This window comes from Schistocerca americana, chromosome 2 (assembly GCF_021461395.2).
Source record: "Schistocerca americana isolate TAMUIC-IGC-003095 chromosome 2, iqSchAmer2.1, whole genome shotgun sequence".
NCBI classification, from domain to species: Eukaryota; Metazoa; Arthropoda; class Insecta; order Orthoptera; family Acrididae; genus Schistocerca; species Schistocerca americana.
Genome location: NC_060120.1, coordinates 19,180,143 through 19,188,391, shown reverse-complemented (window position 1 = coordinate 19,188,391; position 8,249 = coordinate 19,180,143). Strand labels below are relative to the sequence as shown.

Below are 8,249 nucleotides of genomic sequence, written 5' to 3'. Positions count from 1 at the left end.
GTTAAATGGCCGGCTGGTGTGGCCGTGCGGTTCTAGGCGCTTCAGTCCGGAACTGCGCTGCTGCTACGGTCGCAGGTTCGAATCCTGCCTCGGGCATGGATGTGTGTGATGTCCTTAGGTTAGTTCGGTTTAAGTAGTTCGAAGTTCTAGAGGACTGACTGTAACACCATAACTCTAGTGCTCTACTGATTTATTTTGCTTTTGTTTCATTTAATGTTACATCGTTGAGCTTCTGTAAATATATTTGATTGAATCGATAACACAAAATTGTATACTCCTTTCTTTGTAAAAAACTTTGGATGTCTTGGTTTGATTCTATGCAATACAGTATATCTGTCATCTAAATTCTTTGTCTCAGTTGGAGGGAGACAAAACTTACTGTATACTTTTGGAATTTGAGTGAATAATTTTTTTGTAGAAATACTAATATGTGCAACTGTTCTGTCTTATTTAAAATGTTTGTTTGCTGTTATATAAACTGCTGACCTTCAATTAGGAATCTTAGTTATTTTGTGTGCAAGAGGCAGTGTGGTTCCCCTCGGGAACGGAACTGTGTAGCGCGCGCAAATTGTGGTTGGCCTACGTAGAAAAGGTGGAACAAGAGTCAGTCGGGGACGATCTACCAAACTGTGCACTGCCATGTAAAAGTTGTATATTGTGCTGGTTCCGAGAGAGGCTTTTTCTGCCACTGTCCAATGCCTCGGATGGATGGATAAATAGCTGGAACGATTCTGGAATTGGTATCCATCATCGCCACCAAGAAGGGACAGACTCCAGCAATTCTGCCTGCAAATCCACCTACCAACATGCAGTTACTACCACATTGCACAATCACTGTAACGGAATACTATAATAATGTACAGTGAAGGATCAGCTTATTGGATGTGTTAGTGTGCTCAAACATAAGGTAACTTATAATTGAATTCATGTACTTACCTTGATTTTTTTTCCTTATCATAACACCTCTCAGGTTCCTCTCCGTTTGAAGTAAAGTGATTACCGAGTGTCCTTACTGAAAGAACATTAAAGCCCAATGTTTTGCTAATTAATGCCTCTTCAACATAATAAAAAGAAAGTTAAAGTTAATGTTGCAAGGGAGTGTTAAAGTAAATGGTGTTTCCTGAAAATAATTTTCCTATTAAAACTGCTTATTAATATGTTGTTGCCAACTTCAAAATTAAAAGTTCTTAAGACTGAGGCTTATAAAGTTTTGCTTGGTAAATGATCTCATTGCTGTCTGTAGTAAATTTTAAAAGGTGAGCCAGTTTCTTGTAAATCTGTCAACATTGTGTCTCACTGCAGCAAAAGTCGTGAATTGCAGTTGTGGAAAGTTATATTTGCTTGCTAAGCACTTGTTTCTTTCGGGTATTGAAGTGCATATTAATAGTGTAATAAGATCGACAGTTTATCCTTTACCACTATTTATGAAAACAATAATTTCTTTATTCAAAAGACAGTGAGAAGTAACCTGTTAGTGAATTCCAATTAATTTTCATTTTAAATGGTAAAGTATTTAACTGAGAGAGACTTAACCTGTGACCAGTCCTTATTTTTGCAGTGAACAACATTTATAATTCTATGTCAATTAGGAAAATATTTGAACAATAATACTGAACCTATGTCCAATTTATGATTCTACAGTGAATGTTAATAGTAATGTCATAAAGACCATTCAGTTTCAATAAGCCCTGAAGGTAATAGTGTGTTTCATTATCTGTTATATTTATGCAAATAGTCTGTCCTGCTCTGTCAGCTTCCAGTCTTAACCGTGAACATATGCAGATATCAGTGTTCATTGCACTCGCATGTGGCAAAATATAGGTTGTGTTTGTCCGTTAAAATTACTCATACCTAGTTTCTTAAACAAGAACGTTAATCTTTCACTTGCCTAATTAGGCTGGCAACCGTTTTAATTATTCTTTAAACAGTGTAGCTAGGTAAAACATTATTTGTTACTGTCTGAATATTTACGTAATTATGACTTTCACTTCCGAGATGCCACCTCCGTTAGGTACAACACGGTCAACATAACAAAATTCCTCTCAGAGGGTAACACTGATCTGTTGCTTTATACCATAATTGCTTTAATAAGATAATTTTATTTCACAAGCTGTCTCCAACTTTAAGGTTATGGTACAGCACTAGCATATAGTAGTGTTATATGGTGACCTCAGATGTCAAGTCCCACAGTGCTCAGAGCAATTTGAACCATTTGAATAAATGTTAAATATGTGATGTCACCAAGTGACATACCTCACTACACGTGCAGCGGTTGGGCTTGAGCGATGCAATATGAAACACCCCAGTTTTGTCCTTTATTGGGTTTTGTGTGATTTACCGAAGCCGCCAAAAGTTAGTTATGACCGTGTGCTTAATGGATGAAAGGCTATCGGTTTTCCCGCTGTGATTTCGAGGGTATTTCAACCGAGTGCTGCTGTTCTGAGACAGAATAGTTAATGATTGAGAGTTCGTCTATTATTAAAAAGCTTGAAGGTTGCGATGTCAAACTGTATTGTATTTTCTACGAACACACAAATTCTGAGGCAGTTTCTACCTTCGCCTTACAAGTTTAATTACGGTTATATCTTTTATCGGTTGCTGTTTTTAAGTACTCCGCCACACGCAATGATGATGGTTAACATTCACAACAACCCTCACTGCAATCCATGGTTGTTGCTGGGCGACGCGGTTGACGCGAGACACGTAATTCGGCACTTGTCACTTTCTGTTTCATATCCCTCGCGAATAGGTACTGGTGAGGGTCAACCCCACGACGATCAGGGGGACGCGCGCTCATTTGTCATACTCCGGTGAATTTTACCGTTTACAGCTGACTCGGCCGCCATTCTTGCCCGTCTCTCCAGTACTACAGCTTACTCGACACTAATCCCACTGCCTCTTGCAGCGCTCGACAATCGACTCCTGTCTGCTATCGACCTGGGTGTCGGATACTGGCATCTATATTCGTGGGACAACGGACCCCTTACAAATACATGCATTCAAGCAAATGGTGCCTGTTTCGAACACCTTTTGGAAATGTGGATCGGAGGCCTGTACGTGCAACAGCACTGAACGGCTCACATGATGGGTCGTCGATATCGTCGTCATCGTTCGCCCGCTTGGTACATTGTATCGTGCTATTGATAATGTTAAATTGAAGACTGGGGACATTAAGGCGAAGAATAGTGTCAAAGTGAAAGGTGTTCGTTCCAATCCTGTGATCGAAGGACCTTGCCGGCCGAAGTGGCCGTGCGGTTCTAGGCGCTGCAGTCTGGAACCGCGAGACCGCTTCGGTCGCAGGTTCGAATCCTGCCTCGAGCATGGATGTGTGTGATGTCGTTAGGTTAGTTAGGTTTAACTAGTTCTAAGTTCTAGGGGACTAACGACCTCAGCAGTTGAGTCCCATAGTGCTCAGAGCCATTTTCAAGGACCTTGTGTTTTTGTAGGATGTCGATTTAGTTTATCTGTAAGTCAGGCTGGTTCTAACCTGCTGGTAACCGGAATGGTTGGCTTACTGTTGCTGTAGCCAGGTGTGGTGGAATTTCTGACATAGGTGCTATTGAGAATTTTAATCGTAAGGATGTCATTGCTTATCGTACTTTCAGTGAAGTTAAGAATGTTGCTGGTAGTAACTTGGTTCCTTACCAAGCTTTGTTTGTGCATACTCACTCATAGTCGTAGGGAGGTAGATGATGATGAAAATGTGTATATACGGGCCAAATGACATGGTTGTTGTGAAAATGTGTCTCCAACTGGTGATGTGACCATTACCATAAATGAAGTTGAGCTTGAGCCAAAAAAAAAAAAAACTGTACACTAATCTTGCCAAAAGCCGAGAATCGATTCTTCTTGGTGTTGTGGCTCTCAGGGGAACTCTGGGGTGCACACTGTGTCTCTGGGAACCTCTGTGAGGTGCAACACGATTGGTTTGGCAGCACAGTGTTGGAAATGAGCTTTTGTACAGCTACCATAAGCATGGACGTTCTAGGTACTTTGTCTTGCCCATTAGGCATTCCAGCAAGTTACAAAAGTATTATCCTCGCTGTATCAAAGTAAAAGCTGTCCTTTATTTGTATTCCTTTCCTTTCATCCATTTTTTTTTACAGACATTATTTAGTAAAGAAAACGCTGGTCATTTAATGGTAATGACGTAATTCTAAACCTTTTACTAATCCACTTGTGACGCAATACAGTAGGTTCTTTCTTTATTACATGGTAACATCACAATCGGTGTCGTTACATGATAAATGAGTGATGCAACTAATTAATCTCAGCCCCAAAAATCGCATGCCTGTAGAAGCAATGTGGGTCTACACATTTCTTTTTCATTCTTATGTGCACGTCCTGTGTCCTTATTTCCATTTTTCACCCTTCCTGAAAGTGTGTCGTCAAGTGTGATTGACTTGAATGGAGTAGCAGACGAGCCATAGAAGTGGTGGGTTTTTAATCTTCTACCAACCTAAACAGTGTCGGTGGAAGGCAGAGAGCAGGAACAGGAGGGCTTGGCCAAAGATGAGTAAAACAAAACGTTGTCCTAGCAGAGGTTAGTCATGGGGCTCCCCCACCACCTAAGGCGGATCGAAGAGAGCTCCAGGCGACAGTTAACAGGCAGAGTTGTTCTCAAGCAGGTAAGTGACCAGACGTTCCCTCAGAACGCTGTGTCGAACAAGGGACAAAAGGTATTTGATTAAGTTAATAATAATTTGTTAATCTTAACAATTTCTGTTCCTAGACATTTTTTTGAATTACCATTTAGGGTCTGGTTACAATTTTTGGTTCAGTTAATCAGTGTCATACTAGTGTGATTTCCATTAGGCGCGACCACGCGGTCTATAGATCCAAAACGCAGCCCAAGCCTTAAGAGTTAATGCTTGCCATATTATTTTATTTGTGCAGGGCGTTTTAAATTATCAATAAAAACTGTGCCGAGCATATATTTGGCAAGATGAATCGATTTGATTCCAAGCACTTCATGCAAAGATATGCAGCCACCAAAATCCTGCTAAATGCCAGCCACAAGGTGCATACAATTCTTCCCACTAATAAATGCTGTAAACGTTTTGTTTGCTGTGTAAATTATTGCATGTAAATGTCTGTGTTACAAACGTGAGCGGTGCCCACGTGCTCCCCGTTTGCCGTGGCATACGGAGCTCCATCGCAGTCTTCAACACTGGTAGCATGCCGCGACAGCGTGGACGTGAACCGTATGTGCAGTTGACGGACTGCATACGACCGAGGCACACAGGGCCATTACCCGGCATCATGGTGTGGTGAGCGATCTCCTACACTGGCCGTACACCACTGGTGATCGTCGAGGGGACACTGAATAGTGCACGGTACATCCAAACCGTCATCGAACCCATCGTTCTACCATTCCTAGACCGGCAAGGGAACTTGCTGTTCCAACAGGACAATGCACGTCCGCATGTATCCCGTGCCACCCAACGTGCTCTAGAAGGTGTAAGTCAACTACCCTGGCCAGCAAGATCTCCGGATCTGTCCCCCATTGAGCATGTTTGGGACTGGATGAAGCGTCGTCTCACGCGGTCTGCACGTCCAGCACGAACGCTGGTCCAACTGAGGCGCCAGGTGGAAATGGCATGGCAAGCCGTTCCACAGGACTACATCCAGCATCTCTACGATCGTCTCCATGGGAGAATAGCAGCCTGCATTGCTGCGAAAGGTGGATATACACTGTACTAGTCCCGACATTGTGCATGCTCTGTTGCCTGTGTCTATGTGCCTGTGGTTCTGTCAGTGCGATCATGTGATGTATCTGACCCCAGGAATGTTTCAATAAAGTTTCCCCTTCCTGGGACAATGAATTCACGGTGTTCTTATTTCAATTTCCAGGAGTGTAAATACCCTCCGCCCGCGGCGCGCTCCTTCCACCGTCCGCGCCCCGCGCCACGGTCGCGGGGTGAAACAGATTGCGACGGCGTCTGAGATGACGTCGGTGTGATGGCTCTGTCCGCCGTGGTCGTCACAACTATACGTTTGCTCGATTTACTCTTGATTAACCCAATCGCTGTTTCCCAAGCCTTGCTAAAATTATAGCCACAGTCACGGTTTATGAGGTCGTCATTGGTGCGAATTTCGATGGCCTCTCTAAAACGCTGTCCCAGTATCTCGACGTCTGTACCAGAATCCTCGTGCGTTCATACTCCATAGCGTGATTTTCCAACAAACGATGTTCAGCGACCGCCGACTTGCTCGGATACATCAGTCGAGTGTGCCTCTGGTGTTCACGGCATCGATCCTCGACGGTACGCATCGTCTGACCAATATACGACTTGCCACATTGACATGGAATCTGGTACACGCCGGCCTTCCTCAAACCTAGGTCATCTTTGGCGCTCCCCACCAGTGCACGAGTTTTATTCGGAGGACAAAACACAGTTCCGACCCGGTGTTTCTTCAAAATGCGGGCGATTTTCCCCGAGAGTGCGCCTGTATATGGAATAAACACAGTGCCTTCCTCCTCCCTCGTGATTTCATCCATCTCCACAGGTTATGCTGTAGTGGTTGGGCGGAGAGCACGTTGAATCTGCCACTCTGAGTACCCATTTTTTCGAAATACAGTTCTCAGATGTTCCAATTCCTGGGGTCAGAGATAGTGCGCGCCCTATGTACTAGAGTTTTAAGTACCCCATTCCTCTGTGAAAGGTGGTGGCAGCTGTCTGCGTGCAAATACAGATCAGTGTGAGTTGTCTTCCGATACACCCCATGACCTAGGGTGCCGTCAGCCCTTCTCTTGACCAAGACGTCTAGGAAAGGTAATTTACCCTCAGTTTCAGTCTCCATAGTGCATTTGATGTTGGGATGTACGGAGTTTAGATGCGTAAGTAAGTCAAGGAGTTTATCCATACCACGTGGCCAGATGACGAATGTGTCGTCCATGTAACGGAAAAAGCAAGTAGGTTTCCTTTCGGATGACGACAGGGCTTCCTCCTCGAAGTTCTCCATGTACAAATTCGCTACCACCGATGAGAGTGGGCTACCCATGGCGACTCCCTCCGTTTGTTCGTAGTATTCTCCACTAAAAAGAAAATACGTGGAAGTCAAGACATACCTAAAAAGTTCAGTGGTCTTATCAAATACGCCGGGAGAAACTCAAGAATCAGCTATCGAATAACATCATCGATGCCGAACTTGTGACTGGAAAGTACAAAGAGCACACAAAATTTATCCCCAGAATACCACTGATCTCTACTGAACTGCCATTCCAGTTCAAAAGACTGCAGTTTCCAATCAAATTAGCCTACAGTTAACAAAGCGGAAGGACAAACTTTCAAATATTGCGACATCAACCACAAAGACCACTGACTGTCAATTATACGTAGCTTGCTCTCGAGAAGGAAGTTCGAAAAATTTGTACATGTACAAAATTAAAAGTATTGATTATAAACAAATATTTCAAATATTTAGAATATATTTTCAATAATCTATTTAGGTCTTATACTTTAACAATGGTTTTAAATAGAATATGTTTTGAATAAAAAAATTTTGCCGCATATGCTTTAAAGTTTTTACTGCTTATAATTTAAAGTTTACCCTTTTACTCCAACTATCTAAAACTAAAAGTAAACTTCTCCCGCACAGGCTATGAAGGCTCGAAGGTACCGACTGGCCGCCGTGTCATCCTCAGCCCACAGGCGTCACTGGATGTGGATATGGAGGGGCATGTGGTCAGCATACCGCTCTCCCTGCCGTGAGTCAGTACACGAGACCGGAGCCGCTACTCCTCAGTCAAGTAGCTCCTCAGTTTGCCTCACAAGGGCTGAGTGCGCCTCGCTCGCCAACAGTGCTCGGCAGGCCGGATGGTCACCCATCCAAGTGCTAGCCCAGTCCGACAGCGCTTAACTTCGGTGATATGACGGGAACCGGTGTTACCACTGTGGCAAGGCCGTTGGCACTCCACCTATCACACCATCTCATATAAACCCCTGAGTGAAGCCGGGCATTCTGGATAGTAAATAATCTTACCTCAATGTAAACACATAATTGTTTAATTCCCTGGAAAAGTACTGCTGTCAGACGCAAGATTCGAACCCTGAGTTCCTCGCGAGGGCCAAGAGCCGAACACGAGTGGGGTTGGGATGACCATGTGCGACAGACCGACAGGTTCACTCGTTGCGGCGAGCTACTTCATCTGGTACATAATATGGTGACGTCACATTATCAACATGTTTCATCCACTTTTCGGGTATTTCCAACATTTGCGAACCCATGTGTCTTATATTGACTTG

The 8,249-nt window shown here is 43.7% G+C and overlaps 1 pseudogene; it reads right to left on the bottom strand.

Moving 5' to 3' along the window:
* Positions 1-7,796: 7,796 nt before the first annotated feature.
* Positions 7,797-7,914, bottom strand: LOC124596960 (annotated as a pseudogene).
* Positions 7,915-8,249: the final 335 nt, after the last annotated feature.